Source organism: Nipponia nippon, unplaced genomic scaffold, assembly GCF_047370975.1.
Source record: "Nipponia nippon isolate SJK-2023a ecotype South Korea unplaced genomic scaffold, ASM4737097v1 scaffold_20, whole genome shotgun sequence".
Classification (NCBI taxonomy): domain Eukaryota; kingdom Metazoa; phylum Chordata; class Aves; order Pelecaniformes; family Threskiornithidae; genus Nipponia; species Nipponia nippon.
This window is the reverse complement of record NW_028262337.1, coordinates 7,701,649-7,720,172: the sequence shown is the minus strand read 5'-3', so window position 1 is coordinate 7,720,172 and position 18,524 is coordinate 7,701,649. Positions and strand designations below refer to the sequence as shown.

General features: G+C 40.9%; 1 protein-coding gene across 7 annotated transcripts in view; it reads right to left on the bottom strand.

Annotated features, from left to right (window-relative positions):
• Positions 1 to 18,524, bottom strand: part of ZSWIM6 (zinc finger SWIM-type containing 6) — a 114,679-nt gene that overhangs the window by 72,773 nt on the left and 23,382 nt on the right. Inside the window, exon 1 of one of the 7 annotated variants that reach the window (XM_087759768.1) lies at positions 3,575 to 3,690. The exons of the other annotated variants lie outside the window; for them this stretch is intronic. The gene's annotated coding sequence lies outside the window, so the exon portion shown is untranslated. Of the gene's footprint in view, positions 1 to 3,574; positions 3,691 to 18,524 lie in introns of those variants that run through there. 7 annotated transcript variants of the gene reach the window in all.

The following is an 18,524-nucleotide window of genomic DNA, read 5'->3' as shown; positions in this document are numbered from 1 at the left end:
TTGTTTGACAAGTTTGGGCTGGTTAGAAAGGTCATTTATGCCTCAAAGCATCAAATTAACATTTGAGGACATGAATTTTAAAAATGGCTATTTGCTTCTGCTCTCTGAATTGCTAATGATTTTTTCTTTAAAAAGAAAGAAAAGAAAAAAGGAAAAGACATAGCCAGACCCCAAAAGGAAAACGAGACTTTTACTCAGGCAAACTAGGCATTGATTTTATGTCCATGTCACCACAAGCTGTCTATATCTTAATTAAGCCTCACAAATTAAGCAGGTAGTTGAAACGGTGTCCAATAAAAATATTGTTTAATTACTCAAGAAATACTTTTTGCCAACTTTCTCCTCCCCTCCACACAGACAAGCTCCAATACTCACAATGTGAAATCCCCACTAACAGCAACAACCTCCAAGCATGCTTTGCACTAACTTGCAATTGTTAACACAATACTGCTCATCTTGCTAGTCAAACTATGTCTCTACTTATAACACAAATACAATTATTTATAAGTCTCAGGGGTTTTAAAAGAAATAAACAGAGCCTATGTGCTTTTAAATCAGATAACAGTACGGTATTTGGGACCAGGTTCTCTAACATTAAGCCTTCCTACAGTCTCTGAAAGCACATGTGGTTTTCATCAACCCTTCACAACTAGCATTGGCTAAACTAAGAATTGCATTTCTGTGAAAACCTTACAAGCTTACAAAATACTTGCAAACCCACAAATTTGTTCAAAAACAATCAAGCTGAACTCAAATTATTCCAAACAGGTACAGTTTGAGCAAAAACTCATACCTCGTGATTTGCTTTCTCCAGCTCTCTGAAATCTGTTCAGTTGTGTTGCATTTGTTTCCCCCTCCCAGTAGACAGAAGCAGGAAGACAAACTGCAGGTAACATTCCCTGCTACATGGAGGTCTTGCTGGTTAAAGTGAGACTCTAATTTTAGACAGTTAATTCCCAAACAATAGCACCACCAGCTCAACTCCAGCAGCCTGCACAACAGTGGCAGACAAAGTCAGTGCCAAGTAAGTTGTTTCAAAGAGGTGGGGCAGCAGGAGGAGCCCAAGGTAGCACACATACACACAAGATGTTTATATTGGCAACCTCCCTGGGAAACATCCCCACTTGCCAAGAAGTATCACCCAGAATTCACCGGGGATTGGTTTTCAATGCTCCCTTCAGTGCTGAATTTGTGTTTATGGCGAACAAGCCACATTCACGGTAAAAACTTTTAAGAATTGTCCAAACTTTTCAGCCAAAAAGAAGAATCTCCTCTCTGCTCTTTCACAGTCAGAACTGTTTCAGACTCAACATCCCCAAAAGCTCAAGTATCTATTACCAAATGTTTTCACTTCCAGCCAGGGCAAGACTCACAGAAACTCAGACACTTCATGGTGTCTTAAACAGACACTGCTCACCTCAAAATCAACTAGACCATATAGACTCTGTGATGGAGTAGTCTGTAGCAGCAAAAGCACTGCCTAGATGTTGCTAAGCACTAGTTCATAGTAAATACAGTTGTAAATTGCTAGTACAAAAACAGCTGTTTTGAAGACAGGTAAAGATTTCAGACAACAGATTCTTACACAGGCAAGTGAAGTCAAAATTTTCTTCGTGTTTCCACCTGTTGATGTGAAAAGTATCTCATTGCTTTATGCCAAAACAGGAAAAAGAGCAGTGAGCAAAGAAAAAAACCCAACCTGCATAAATCTGCTTATAAAAATGCTGCTTTGTCACTTTCCTGTAATTGTTATTTGTGTTATTTGTTGAAACATCAATGCACGGAAAAGAAAGTATTAGTACAGAGTTACCCATAGAAGTTACTTCCGAACACAGATGAATTAGTCTTTTAGAGTATGCTGTTATCAGCATGAAAGGCCAGATACCATACTTCTACATTATCAATCTTGCAGCTAGTAAGTTTTTAATAAACTCCTATTAAAACCACCATGTAATTCCAGACAGGCAGGAGCAATTATGTCAAAACTTATTCTTTTTAATTTCAGTTAGCTTTACAACATGTCAATTATAAGGATCTGTGTAGCAACTGTTACTTCAAAGAGCATACTCTGAAATAGCCTCAAGAGAAAGAGTTCCCAAAATCTCATGAAGTCGGCCAAAACCAAGCTTGTACTCTTCCAGTCTGCTCCCACAGATAACAACAAATCTCAAAGCACTGGAGAAATGCAGACAATGCAGGATCTCAATGTACTATTACAGTATCTCTGTGACACAAGTATCACACTGTGTTACAAGAATTTGTCAGCTAGTACAAAAGAGCTCTAATACTTCTCAAGGCTAGAACAAGGTTATACTATGTTTCATGGAAAATAATCATCCACACTTGAACCATCAGAAGCAATTAACAACACAGAGGACTCAAAATCTCTTTAACCAAATTCCAACTGAGCAGGATACAGCTTTTCTTAACTCTGGGCCTCCTACTAGCACAGGCCAGCCACATCCAAACCACCCCAACTGGTGTCTTGCTTTCAGTATGCAAACAAAAGATACACTCAGCACAATGAGTTGTGCCATTTACACCCTAAAGTTAATAAAACGCAGTTTATATTTTGCAGAATAAGGTAAAAGAGTGGAATATGGTCAAATCAAAATTCAAAAGATATACAAGATTCAAATCAAGGTTCAGACCCAAAACATACACGATTCAAATCGAGGTTCAAATCAAAAAGATACAAGAGGTCAAAGTTAACAAAAAACTTTCTACGGGGACTGAAAAGGCATTTTAACGCAAGTTTAAGAAAAGGCTCTGTTCGCTCATTTAGCTACAGTCCCCTGTGGATACAGTTATTTTACTGTTATTAGAAGCATTAGGACAAAGATTTAAATGACTGTTGTAACAGTCAAGCCAGCCACCCGCAGACAGGTCTGGGTCTACACTGTGCAGAAGAGCTCTCTGAGCCACACACTGCATTTGGTGTGGGGTTCCCGGAGGCATTAACATGCAGTTTCTCCTTGCTGCAGCTCAGCTGAGACTCCTGCAGCCCCCCAGGATCTCCTGGCAAAGGGCACCAATTACACTATGTCACTATGGCTCACATCCTGGCATAGGGACAATATGGGATGCTGGGCAGACAGACTTGAAGCAAAAGCTGCCAAGTGTCTGGGGAAGGAGAGATGAAAAAGGAAGTGATATGCAGCAAATGGGATGGGACAGACAGGTTGTTTATTTGTCACCCCTACCGTGTCCAAATCCCATCAAGGCAAGCGTCAAGCAAGAGAGATTTTCGTTCTCCTGATTCACCAAACCAGAGGCGGGAGAGAGAGCAAAACACAACAAACCAACAACAAAACAACTCTGCCTTTTTAAAGCTAGAGGGGCATTTCCATCCCCACCCCATGAAAATTAAGAAACAGCTGCAAAACAAAGCCATTTTTGTGCCATGGCACATTAAAAAGGGCAGGGGGAGACACTTGGTAAACTTTCACATTCACCTTCAGCAAAGAGTTCTACTTAGCATCACTAGAAATGCCTTTTGCTGCACTTAAAATCAAATTATTTTGGCTACTCATAATACCCCGGAAACTAGTTCTATTGAGTGTTATTTTCTTACCTAATCAAATAGCTGCCTAATTTATTATTTCCAATTTATCCTCCAGCTGTGAGAGTTCTCTGCTCTCAGCCTTCTGGCTGCACGAGTTCACCAGATGGGCAGTCCCCAAAGACAGACCTAGTGGGGGAAAGGAGAGTAAGAAAAAGTGGTGTCTTAATCACAGCCCTCACTAAAGTAGCTTCTGCAGAAGCTGTGTGTGAAATTGCCTTTTAGTTAATGCCTCTAGCAAAGAAGTGAGGCAAGGATATGTTGTGTCTCAAATTATTTAGTTATTAAAACTCAAGGCAAAGATGCAGATTTAGCTCAAGTAACCCTTTGCCCAGATAGCTGATACACGAAAACAACAACAGGGCACTTAATACTTTGTCAGGGAAAAGGAGGATCACCCAGGGAAAGCAGCTAGTAGACACATGGCGTCTATTAGGAGCCTGACCTCTTTGACTATTACTCTCTGCCCACTAACAGAGGGACACAACACCTGTAATTGCAAAGGAGTTGCTACAATGTTGTTTTAACTTTTTTAGAAGCATTGTGGTGTTTTGCTCCTGCACACTTACGCTGACATTGTACTGAATTACTAATATTGCACCAGTACAGATGGACAAGACCTGTACAAGACAGGACCATCAGCCAGTACAGCACAAAGGGAAAACAACATGCCATTTGGGTACCGGTACTGCAGCACTGCTTTATACTTCTGTTGTTCTCAAAATTACAGTAAACACTATGCTGCAGAGGATTTCTTAGCGGATACATTACTGGGTATGTTTCCCTTCAGTTTACAGGGGAAGGGCATCTCTCTCCGAACTGCTTCTAGGTCTCTTTCATTATGAGTCATGATGATGAGGGACTTCGAGGTACAAGAGCAAGGAGCACTGCACCTTGAAGAACCAGGCTCTGAAAAAGAGAAGTGAAACAGCAAATATGAGGAACACTATCTACAATAACACCAATGAAAGCCAACTACACAACCAAGATTGCTTCTGCCATGTTAATTCATAGATTTAATCAAAAAAGAAAAATAGAAGAAAATGCATGGTTACGTAGACATTTTAGTAAAATCCACAACCTTCAAGTTTAAGCCATCTCCACACATCAAATTAAACCTCTGACAGTGAACTTCAGAAGCAAGCAATATGTTAAGCTTTATGTGGTGCCTCTTCTTTGCAGAAATGCAGAACTTCAATGAGTCTCTCATGGCTCAAACCCAGTATTTGCAATTTCTATTCAATACACAGCAGTATTTAGGAAGCTTGAAAGCTCCAAACTCCTGTTTTGTATTATCTATGCTGCATTTAACTAGACTTAGTCATTTTATAGCTCAAGAGGAAATCCCAGATTGTGCTCACCAGAATGAGAGATGTAAAACTAGTCTGATTCACAGAGGCAACCCAGAGACTTCCTCGTAGTCACACTACTGTATTACTACTGCCCGGATGCCCCAGACAGAACTTGAGGCACCGCTGTGGTATGCACTGTCCAGCAGCAGTCATGAAATTTAATAATGATCTCCAACAGACAAGACAGGAAAAGGACAGTGGAGAAAGCAACACATACAAGCAGAGTGACTCACCCAGAGTCAAGCTGCACCTCAGTAGTACAGAAGAAATTCACTACTTCTGACTCCTAAAGCCCCAACCACTGACTAGGTTATGTCTCAAATTTTAAAAGGTGTTTTCCATACCAGTACATCTGGTCTTTTTTGGCTCCACTTAAGACTTGGCCCCAATACCATCTGACAATGAATTTCATGAACCAGTCCTGCCTTGCACAAACAAGTTTCTTTTTAACAGTTTCAAAATTTGTTTTCTTTATTATTAGGAACAGGTAACTATACTGATGCCACCTACATCTGCAATATCATTCACAGGATAGGAAGTGGAAGAGCAAAGAGAAATGGGCTTTGCTTGAGGTTTTTTTTTTTCCCCTCCATCTCCCCTCTCCTTCATAGAACTATTAGTCAATTGGTTCCATCATGTATTTATATTTAAACTCCAAATGGAGTCCTGCAACCTGTATCTCTGATTTACAACAGAATTAGACTGTTTTATACAAGACTTGGTGACAAGCGCACCAGAGACCTGTGATGAGAAAAACTGCCCCAAAAGTTTTGCAGATTTACTAGTGAAGACTAGAAGCAACAAGACTGGTTATAGCAGGAAAGGTAGCCCTAAACAAACTGAATTTAAAAAGTCAAGGGAGTAGCTTCAAAAAAGCTGCCTAGACCTGCTTAGCAAGTACCCAGGCAGCCCAGAAGTCTCTGCAATCAACAGTTCTCCCAAAATCCTTTAAAAAAGGAAACATTTAAGTAATGCTCCATTTACCTATATTGCCAGTAACACTGATAGTGAAACATGCTTTCTGTCACTGTCGCAGCCTGCATATTTTCCAGATACGATCATTTTTTGTATTTGTTTCATAATAATCGAGAACCATAGATCCGCACTGAATCTGATTATAGAGCTGAAGAGAACATCACCCAGAAGGCAATCAAATCCAATACCACGCTAACTTTATTCATTTTTAACTGAAAGCTTCACACCTTGCCACCTTCAAAATACTTTTCTACCCAAGTTTTCCCCTTGTTTAAGAAAAAAGGGGCTGCGATGGCACCGTGGTGTCCCGACCGCTACTCTGCTTCCGCCACCCGACCGGACTGGCAGAAGGAGCTCTGACGGTGGAAGACACTCGCTGCCTCCCAAAATCTGCCAACCCTGACACCTTGAAAGCTGAAGGCGATTTTTTTGCGCCCTCTCCACAGGCCCATCTGCAGCACTGAAAACGAAATGCAAAAGCAGAACCTGTGCCGTTGCGGGGGAGACGCTTTTTTTTTTTTTTTTTTTTTTCAGTCAAACGGCAACTTCGCCTTCATGCCGCAGGCCCCGGCCTGACGGAGCGCGGGGAAGGCGGCGAGGGAAGCGGCGGGGAGGCCGCTGGGCGCCGGCGGGGCAGGGGCGCGGGAGAGGCGGGCGGTGAGGCGGGCGGTGAGGCGGGCGGTGAGGCGGGCGGTGAGGCGGGCGGTGAGGCGGGCGGTGAGGCGGGCGGTGAGGCGGAGGCCCGCTCCCCCGCGCTGCCGCCGCCCGCCCGCCTGGCCCTCAGCTGAACCGCCCGCCCTGACGTCAGCTGGCGGCGGCGGCAGCATTCCTCAACAGTTCAGACAAACCCACTGGTGGGAAGCTTAGAAAGCCCTCAGCTGTAGTGAAGAAAGCAAAGGCTTGGCCGGGAGCCAGACTACTGAGCTCAGCATTTTGTAATGCACTTCCTTTTTACTTAACAGCTTGCATAATGCCTCGGCCCCTTCCACCTTTAACCCCTTGTTCACCCGCGCCCCCCCACCCTGAAATCGCGTTTACGGCCGCGGCGCTTTCTCGCCCGCCGGCAACGCTCCGTCAGCAGCACCAGAAAACAAACGGCGAGGCTGCAGCGACCGGGGAGTTACCGTCACGTTTGGTCCTCAAAACTGCGCGCCGGAGGAAGCGGAACTCGCCCCAAGCGCGGCAAAGAGGATGTAAAACTCGGCAGTCACATCCACGGCCAGAGCATCGCCTTCGCTGCCCCTGGCTCTACCCGAGTCTGTGCGCTGACAGCCAGACAGAGGCCGTATTGACGGCAGCTCTGATTTTAATCTGATTTTTATACATGATACTTACACGTGAATCCTGAAAGTGCCACTGGTCACACAGACCGACCCACACACGTGGCAGACGGCCACTGGTACCGCAGTGGGGTTGGTTCGGGGCTCAGGGCGAACACAACACGACGCGGCCCTTGTCACGCTGTGCTGGCCATCCGAGCTAAGAGAGAACTCAACGCAAGCAGATCTAAAACCAGAGGTGGGGAGGAGGCTAAGAATAGCTGTGGTAACAGCCTGCTACATCTGCTATGCAAATGATTTCCAATAATCTCTACAAGTCTGAAGAAAATGAAGAAAGCCTTCTGAAAGTCACGTAACCTTAGTTTCCACATTTCATTCACATAGCCTTGCTACTTTTGAGACCGCGTGGCTCCTGTTCTAAAGCTGTGAAGACACTGCGGTGTAGTAAATTCCTTCCCACCACCCCATCCACTCTGTTTTGTGACTCTGAAAAAGACGACCCCGTTTTAGACTTCTGCAGCCGGACTGTAGCCCCATTACAGCTACAGAACTGTCGCTGCTCAAACTCTCCCCCTCCAAACACGCACCAGTTGTTTTGCAACTAATACCAAGAATAACGACAAGCATCAAAGAAAGCTTCGCTACCCCTGAACCTCTTTTTCAAAAGAAGTTTAAGAATGAAGTTAAACACAAGAGCTCAAACTAATTTAACACTGTCAAGTGCAAGTGTCACCCACAGCATTCAACAAATTCCCAGATAAAGCATACTCTGTCTGCCATTCTGTGACATTTTCTCACAGATCCCTATTCTACATCATCAAATTTAGCTCTGCTTTTCTGAATACATGCCATACAAAAATACTTCTCTAGAACATACCAAGGTTTTGCCCTTTTAGGTGAACATCTACTCAGTAGATGCTGCCTCACCCAGCAAGGGGCACTAATTTTGAAACAGTAATCACCCTAAGAAATATTTGTATAAAACTCTTCGATATTGACTGTCAGCATCACCTCAGTACCACAGCATTATAGATACTGCAAACCTGAATCAAATAATCTGAGAAATGTAATAGTAAAATTAGAAATTATTTTTAATTCAGCTAGCATGTAGATTGCTGGCAATGCACAACTCTGTCACAGAAAATTCGTTACAAAAAGCAGGAAAGCACTTCACAGATGTTTGGTTTTGATCAGCTGCTTCCAGATTGCCACCACCATTTACAGCACAAGTAATCATATTCCTGTAACCATGTCAGATGACCCAAGTCCAAAGAAAAAAAAAAAATCTACGTACTTCCTGAAGAGGGGCAAGTACAGTGTTGGCAAGGGCTCGTAAGTTTACCCTTACCTTTTTTTTTAAATGACAAATTAGAGTCCCTACAATGGATGTTCATGTTTTTAATCATAAAAACAAGTTCTGATTTTTAAAGTTTCCAACTTCAAAAAGAAAACAAAACAAGACAAAACAGAAAGACAGACATCTCACCTAGCATTCTTCAGAACAGGACATTGCTCGGTGTCAGTTAAAGCAAAACAAAAGCTTTGACTTCTGAACCATAATTTCTTCATGCTACTGTTTAATTTGAAAGAGAGATCACATTATCAACCTGTACTCCTAAATTGAATGAGCAGGTAGGGTGGGAGAAAAGAAAAGATGTCTCTTCCCCCCCACGCCCTTCATGCCACCTATGCAGTCTAAAGCATGGTTTCAAGAAAAGTCCCTTTTCCAGTATTCTGTAGCCACCACCTTTAGAAGTATAGAAGCTCCACCTGTCAAGACTCTCCAGAGCTGAAGCTTTACAATGTCACAAGACAGCAACACATATGGCACATGCAATTTTAACTGATAGCATGAATGATTTCAAATATTAACAAATACCTAACATTTCTACAATTCCTTTTATGTTAAGTTTTATGAATCTTGCACAGATTGCATTGCGGTGGCAAGCTGGACAAATTGAAGAGTTAACTACAACAAGTAGAAGCATTTTATCTGAAGGCATAACTGACACCAGTATGCATGGAATGAACTAGTTCAACACCTTCAAAGCACCAGGGTGCTTATTTGAATAGAAGTTCCCCATAGCTACTATAACTGCCACAACATACATATTTTAAGGCAAGATTTTATCAGCATATACAGCAACACAAAACTCAAGCGCACTGGGGGATGACTTAATACTTGCTGTGGGGGCCATAACTTTTAGTTTTCTTGACGTTTACAAATTTGGTCTCTGCTTTAAACATGAGAGCTCTGTATTTCTTCTACATTTAACAGATAACTGAGTTGGAAAGGATCTGTTGCTGTATCTGATCTATTCTAATCATTGCAGTGTACGATTCACAGATTTATAAAGACATTAATCTTCCTGAAATATTCCTAACAATGCCAATTCCACAAACTGACTAAAATGTTCCAGTGGGTAACTGACAGCAGCATTAAAAGGATTTCAGTTATTGAGCTTCCACCTTCCTAGTTTTGGGTTTACATTTGTGGTACTTGCATGAACTATTACAAATAGCTCCCCATAAGCCTCCCCTGTTCCTACTGTTCCAGTAATGCCCTAAATCACCTTTGCTGATAGAACACAAGTTGAGAAACATTTAGTATATGTCCTCTTTAGACACTACAGAATATTACAGAATTGAAACTAACAGTTACTTTCAGATGCACAAGTGGACAGGTATTTTAAATTTAGATTTAACTTTCTGCTATGTTTATAACACTTCCTCAGGGTGATTCCACGTAGCTCTCTCATTGAGAACAATGTCCTTTCGGTGGTTTTTACCATATCACCATTGCAATTATCTCACTAGTCCTCAAAAGAAAAAAGGTCATTAGCACAGAAGCCAACCACATCACGTGCTGTTTCTGGCTCCTCTCAGGATCTGAAAACAGGGAAATGACTGATGGTCTACAGGCCGTTACGATCCTAGCAGCATTTAGTATCACCAGGTTTGTGTTTCACTACTAGCTTAACCATTTGAAAAAGCTGAACATCTCAGTACTGGCATGGGCAGCTACTGCTATCTTCAAAAGTCTTCCAAGAATAATCCCATTCTTAAATTTCTCACTGTTTTCTACTTGCCATCGGGCTTCTCTCATTTAAAACAGTAAAGTTTTATTTCTGTCTGCTTTTTGGCCTTTGGGTTGTTTTTTTAGCTGCAGAGGACAGTTTGAAAACTGCGAACTCCTGAAGCATTACAAGAGGCAAGTAACTATGGAATTTCAGAACTATCTCCTAGAGATTTTTATTATTACTTTTTAAGCCTTTTGATTTCACAAGTTAATCATGATTTTTGAACACTTCAGTTGACACAACACTAATTATGTACCTATTTAGCCTGTGAAACCACACATCTTTGTTCTCATTGTTCTCATTCACTCTTCCCCTTCCCTTTTTTTTTTTGCTACACTCTTTTGCATAATAATTTAAGAATAAACTTTTCAGAGCCAGGACTGACTGGAAACATGAGTTTACAGAGGATCTAGCACAAACAGGACAAAATTATAAACATCGTGCAGTAGAGTAGAGGCGGATAAGGGCAGAATAGATGGGGCAGTACTGGAGTGGCAGCGTACACGAGCTCGGAAGAAATCCTTCAGTCACCTATGGACATCTCTACCAAATCAATGAAAGACGATGACTTTATAAACACTAAACAAATCAATCACTCCTTGCGAGGTGGATAAGTATGATTGTAAAAAGCTTCTAAACATTAATAGTACAGAAGAAAATTCAGAGAGGAAAAACTGCTCTAACACATGAACAAGGAAGTGAAGGGAAGCAAAAGGACAACTCAGCATAAAGATCATACAGTTAAAATTTCCATCGGAAGAGAAAAGCTAAGGTGGCTTTTATAACCAATAAGCATTTTTATTTTTATTGCAGTTAAATATGAATTACTAGCCTTGCAACTAGACAAACTTCAATGCTAAAATGCACCCTTTTTAAAGTTGGCAACTCTTCAAGTTCTATTTAAGAACAAACTGAACTCTTACATTTCTTATGCATTAAGACATGGTTTTCTTCTGTGAGCTCTGCACTTTCAAAAGATCTCGTTCTTGGTCGTCTCTACAAACCCATATTTCATTCATAAGAGGCGTAAAAATAAAGGGAGATTCAAGTGACCTTAACTTGTCCCTTACCTACCTTTACACTTTGTACTGCAATAGATAGTTAAGTGCACAGATACCAAGCAATTTCAAGCAGCTATTACGACTTTGCATTGTGGCATATGAATGAAGCTTTGAGCATCAGGCTATTTCATGAACTCTACAGCAAAGACGTAAGGAATGACAGATGCTGCACAGGGAACAACTCTCCCTTCAATTTTCCCAGCCAACCTGGATGTATTTCAGGAAGCAGGGCAGCATACATTCCTGTTTTTCAACCAGCAAAGACAGAAGTGTAAAAAAGCTTGCCCATGGAGGCTGTTACATGGTCTTTTTTACGTGCAGAACTACATCAGATAAACCAAATCCTTGAAAGCATCTGGGGGAAAGGGACACTTTGCTGTCAGGTATTTTTCTTCCTCCTCATAGTTTTGGGTGGCAGGGGATGGTTATTGTTTCCGCCTTCCATCTTGTTTTTTGGAAAAACTTCAGCAGCCGGGCCTAATGTAATTTAAGAGCTGGCTAGGAGAAACTAGATAAGCTAGATACAAAGGGGACTCCATGCTCCTCCTTGGACAAAGATTTTCTGCCTTAGCATAAGCACAGATTAGAAGAAAGAAGGTAATAAAGTATTCCATTAATGGCTTATGATTAGCATTGGGAAATCCATAGCACCTCAGGCTAACATACCTACAGGCATGACCTCACCTGTGTTACTTTCAGCATTAGGGAAGCGGCAGAAGCTGCTGCAGACTGCACCAGCCACTGACACTCGTTTTTGCCCCCTATTCTGTCCTCTCAAGTTTCACCAAAACTCCTCTCTGTGGTCTTATGTCCTGAACTGAATCAAGGGGAGAAAAGAAAAAAAAAAAATCACTGGGTAAGCTCCCTGACCCACATCACCACACCAGGCCACACACAAAACAAAAACCCCACTTCTGCTGGCACAAGTAAAGGAGTAGGGCAAAGACAGAAAGAAGCAGCTGAGAGCAACTCCAGCTCATACTGACATTGCAAGAAATGTATGTGAAACCACAACCTAAATCATACTTAAGTATGCATTGAGTTCCCTCACTGGCCACAGCACATGACAAAATGTACTTGCAAATATTTAACCCATCTTAGAAATTATTTTGATAGGTTTTACTAGTTCAAAATGTAAATTTCAAAGTAAAACTGGCTAAACGAAAAACACAACAGCTTCCACACAAAGACAGTAGACAAACACACACCGGTAACATTTTTCCTCTCCCCACTGCACTTTCAAATTGTAAAAAGCCCCAGAAACTACATGTCAGTTAAGTTGCTGACCTGACACAAAAACATCAGTCCCTGAACTGTTTTTATTCTCACCACTACTTTAGCTAACAAGCCACCACACCATAAACCCTCATGAAGCAGTCTGAAACTTTCACAAGCACCCTGAATACACAAAACTGTACCCCATGCAATTTCAAGTAAAAGACACTAAGTTCCAACCTCTGTGTTTCAGTATGACATGGTTCAGAGTATATATTGCCAGTTACTCTCTTTCAGAACAGTTTTGCAAACGTTTAGAAAGGGTTAAACCAGTTTTCTTGAAATGTCAAGCCCCCACAAGAATTAGCACAAACGCTGCTTATGCAACATGCTGGAGTTTACTGTGGTATCTTCCAGCCCTTACACAGAGCTGTTGTAGTTCAAACTACAAACTGCCTTGTATTTTCTGCCTACAAGATAGCATTCATAATAAAATGCAGTAATCTGCAAGGAAGCATCATCAGTTAATTAGAACTGCAACTCTAGCAACTGAAGGAGTGTCATCACAGGGTTCAAACAAAACATAAGAATACAATGGCAGTATATTAGGATGCTCCAGCAGTACAGTCCTTACAATTGCGTATTGGACAACAGAAATCATCATGGAAAGAAGGAACTTAAGATACTTAAACACAGCTCATAAGCTGCTAGACCATTAATCTGTTCAAAACAGACTCTTCTGAGGAATCGCCCCTTCTTACTGACATTTTAATGGATCAGAAAAAAATGGAAACATTCCTGCCTTGCACCAACACAGAAAAGCCAGTTGTTAGAACTGTGGTATTCCTGAGACAAAACAAAATAAAATGAACAAATAGGATTGCCAAGTACATTGAAACATTGCAGTGCAACTGCTATAGGGCAAAATTAAGAGGCATTAGTGACTCAAAGCTACCCCAACAAATGCCAGAAAAGTGGGTAATATCATATTTACTATCCAAGAAAAGCTACCATTGCAGAAAAAAAAAAAATTGAGACACTAGTAAAATGCCAAACTTGCAGGATGTTTAAACATCATAGCAAAAACACCGCCTACAGCAGTAATGTTCACAGTTAGTAACAAAGCCTCCAGGCTCTAATTCTATTTACAGAATGCTGTGCGGGGCAGGAGAAGGTGTGTTCATTTGTATCCTGATGCATTACAAGATTTTGTCCCCAAGTTAAGGATAGGATGTAAAAAACAGGAAGGTCTGTCAGCTAACAACAACAGTACTGAGGTCCCAAGGAGTTTGATCCAGACTGTCTTTGTAAAGGGGCAGTCTCTCTGAGATGAGGTGGAGGTCAAAGCAGATTAGCAGCCACCTAACCTCTCAGTAGCCTCCTGGAAACTTCCCAACAGACTAAATGACAGAAACTGCTTTGCAAAATTGAGATGTAGAAACCGACAAAACCCTGCATAAGTCATCTTCCCCAGAGATCTTTAGGGAAGAAAATGGTCCCCAGGGAGTACCTGTTTCCTCAGAATGGCCAACTTTGTTGGAGAAAAGTCTCCTAAGTTTTAATACAAAGAACTTAGCAACAATGAAATACAAACAACATTTACACACAATTTCCTTTTCATTGCTCCGAAACTACTGTATTTCTCAAGGACTAAGTCACAATGAAAATTCTCTACTTCAAACCCTTTTATTTCATTGCTGTTACTTCAGGGAATGCAACTTTTTAAAAAATTATCTTTAGAAAGAGCAGCCTTTCAAGTCTTTTAATTAGGTGGTGGTGGTTACCTCAGATTTTATCTGAAAACCTGATACCATACTTAGTCACCATGCAAGGGCATAAATTATAACATGTAAGCCAAAGCTATGCCAAAACTCCTACTGAGAATTCACTCCATGTCTCATGTTCCAATGAAGCTTGCTTTTGATGGAAGGGACAACCTTAGTAATTACTATAGAAGGTGAAGACATGAATGGTTTACAGGTGAAACCAAAGTATTTAACTACCTGCCGTCACAGATCTGGTTGCAGCAACATCTACTTCCAAGCTAGCAAATACTTCTCTAAGTTACATTATCTTCTCCCTCCAGGATGGTGCTGGCCAGACCAGGAGTGTCACTTCCCTTTCTGTCAAATGAAATGGGCTGGGTAGGATCTACTGATGCACTTGCAAGCCAGTTTCCCATGTTGCTTCACTGGCCCTGCACAGAATGAGGGAACTGGGAAGGAAATATGGTTTCATCCTAGTTACCTCATGAGACATGGTCTAATCTCTGGACAAAGCAGTAACTTCTTAACCTAAAGACACTGAAGAAAAGACAGAGCCTCTGCTCTGGCAAAACAGAAGCACATCTGCTCGCCAAAGCCTGAACCTCACAGAGCTCTATTTTATGTTCCAAAAATTGCAGGAAAGACAGAAGTTAGCCCAACCTGCCACTCTTAATTACCAAGAAAAGGATCTGAAGCACAAACAGCCAGAGCCAACAGACTGTGGTTTGCCTGCTTACATCCTCTGCTGATGAGAACTCTTCCGTCACTGTCATCTTGACAAAGCAGATCAGAAAACTGAATAAAGTGTGCAGAACTTCTAAAGAAGATCCCAAACACACCAATGTCATCTCAGTCATATTGCTGTCCAGTGACAGTGAACTGTAGAGGCAGTAGGACCCGAAGAGAAGGAGCTAAGATGAGTTTTATTAGCTGGCAATTTCTCTGTTAGGAAAAAAAACAACAAAACCCAAAACAAAACAAAAACCCTACCCACATATTTGCCCCAACAGCCCTGCCAAACCAAGTTGCTTAGACCCAAATAACTTTGCCTTTTGGACTGAAATCATCCGTTTGCCTTGTTTGGTTAGGTATTTAAATTCAAACCCATTAACATGCTCTTCAGTCCCTAAATTCCATTACTATGCCACTTCACTATGGACTTGTAAAACTCCAAGTTCTCCGTAATTAAGTCTTAATTGGAAAAATCTGATTTACTCTAGCTCCCTTGTACTCAGACAGACATTTTCTTACCAATTTGGATGACTGGATTAAAATAATTTTAAATGATGCAAGGCAAAATTTTAGTGGGGATGGGACTGGTGAAACGAATACTTTGCTAAACATGTTCATGGCACAGAGGGAACGTGAATGAGCAAAGCTCACTTGTCACTAACATAATAATTATGAGTCCTCTGGCTGCACTTGAGATACTTTCTTGTGTCTGGCATGATCCTAAACATTTTAAATTTCTACCTAGTCACACATCTTCAGTGATCCATTACGCAATATATCAACCTATCTTTAATTACCATGAAACCTTCTGTATTACATTCAAGGTCAACTCCATGTCTTTTTCCATAACTTAAGAGGTTTTTTTAACATCCTCTTAAAGCAACTATTTCTGCAATGTATTCTAAATAAAACACTGAGTCAGCCATATAATCTCTACCATGACCTTTTCCTGCATGTTTATATCCACCTACTGCAAGATGTCCTCAAGAGTATGTAGAAAGGCTACAGCTTTACAGATTCCAAGTCAGCTTAGGTCCACCTAAATGCACACACCCAACAAGAAGCGAGTATTTGACAATTAGGTTGTGGCTATGACTTCATCCTTAAACATCGAGAAGTAATGGCTGAAAATGCTTCAGGTTTTCCACCAAGTGTTCAAAGACATAAGCAGATCTTCACTGTTGGGGAGGGGAAGTAGGAAATTTTGCCTAAATTCCCCCAAAGGAAGACCATTTTAAAAAACGAGAATTTGCAAAGGGAACAATATATTAGAATTCTACTGTGATGGGGTCAAGCACATAAACTGGGGTTAAAAGTCAAAGACACTATAGTTACTTGTTTCCAGAACATTTTCTTGCTTCCTTCTTTTTGTTTTATTTGGGAGGAATTATCTGCAAACATCTATAAAGCTGTATCATTACTGCACTTCAAAGAGTGAGGGCTAAAACTTTGACTGCAAGGTGGTATCTGTATCTACATCTGTTTTATCACCTACTTTCCAGTCTTCCATCCATACACCAGCCTTCTATCTAAACCACAGCCTACCTGTATTTCTCAACTGTAATCAAAAAACAGAGTTTGAAGTTGTTTAGTATAATGACTACAAAACCAATAGTGGACCCTATATGTAAGCTTTAAGAAATAAACCTCTTTAAAAATGTGGTAATCCTTTCTTTCTTTCTTTTAAAGTCCCTCCTGCACTACTTATCTTCTGCAAATAAAAGTGACTTCTCAAACAGCATGGAAGGAAGAGCAGAGTGGAGCATGAATCAGTTGTCCACCAATCCATTTGAAAGCTAGCTTCTGAGTGGAACTGCAAACAGAAAACTCAACTTTTCGTTAGGGAAGGGAAAAAAAGTCATCTTGCTATTTAGTTACCTCTTCACCTGCATGAAAATGCTTATTTTGTAAGTCTTACTGTACACGGAAGTCACATAGACTGTGGAAACTGAGAGCCTCTTAGACCACTTTCAAGGAAAGATTTGCTGCTAAAAGAACATGAACTAATTTCACTTTTCAAATGTAATTTTGCAGCTGTTTTTCTTGCCCGTCACTTTCCCTAACTGTGATAAACTGAATAAAATATAAAAATATGATGGCTATTAAGGACAAATAATCATTGCCATGAAAACTACTTCACTCTCACAGCATTCTCTGCTCTACATTAAAACATTCATTGCCATTTGACCAGAAAGTAGCCACTCAGATGTATTTTGCAACTATAATTTTTGTTTTGAAGTATCATCTAGTTGTAAGAGATTCATCTTAAGATTTATTTACATTCTGGAAGAGCCAGACGGAGCTATCTTGACATTTGCTGGTGGAACAGAGATCGGGAGAAGGAAGAAAGGGCAAGGAACAGGTCCTGACAGACAGCCTTCTCCACCTACACCACTATTTCCATTTCAGCTGAGGCTAGTAATAAAGCCAAAAGGTTAAACGACCGTAGAGCTCTCTGATGACCTCCCATTAAAAGCACTTATTAAAAATTGCAGCAGTTTTCTATTGTATGCAGAATGGAAAATACAGTAACGAAAACTTCTCCAAGAGATATCCTCAACTCCTCTTTACCCATGCTTTGCTCTATTCAAGATAATCTGGGGGAATGGGAAAAGGGGGGGAGAGGGGCAATCCAGGTAAACCTTACATTAGCACGCTCAGGCCCCTGAGACCTGTCTGTGAGAACCAAAGCAGCAGCTGGTCACCTGCAACCAAGTTAAGCAGAAATCCAAGCAAATCATAGAAATGACTATAACAAACTAACACTGGTTAGCAAACAATATGCTAACAGAGAAGAAAATACACAATTCATGAAGTCATTCTGTAGCTCCTCCCAAATAAAAGCAGCACCAATTCCAATCCCCATCCACTAACAGATAGGTATTAATGCCAGTGTTACAAATTCAACCTTGAAAACTATTCCCTCTTAGACTTAAGAATGAAATTGTTCCAATTACACAGACAGGGCAAATGAGGAGTGGTGATTGCTTTTTAAGCCAAGTGTTTTTATTTCACTGCTGTTTGGGGTTAAGGGTAGTCTGAATCCAAAAAAAGTTAAATTGCTCTCTTTTGATTGTTAGCTGAAAAATAATTAGAAGCTTCAAAATGCTTAAACTTTTGACTTATATTAGGAAAAAAATATCAATACAACAAAGAAAATCCCAACTTCACAAACAAGTGCAAGCGCTTGTTCATTAACAAGCTTGGAAGGATACTTAGAAGCAAGTAATTTGTATTCCACTCTCAGCCAGAATCACCATTAATTACGCTGAACTTCCAGGCTGAAAAAATCAAATTATTTCCACTGAGTCCTGCTCCACCAAGAACTAGTTTGAAGAAAGTGCGTGCAACTTGCACTTCCAAATAGAGCAGAAATTTTTTCAAACTTTCAACACATGACAACTGTTTACAGCTATCACCATGGTATCTGCACCCTGGATTAAGAACATGGCTAGCCATTTTATATAGCTTTTCTTCTTGCTCCAACAGTCATCCCCCTTC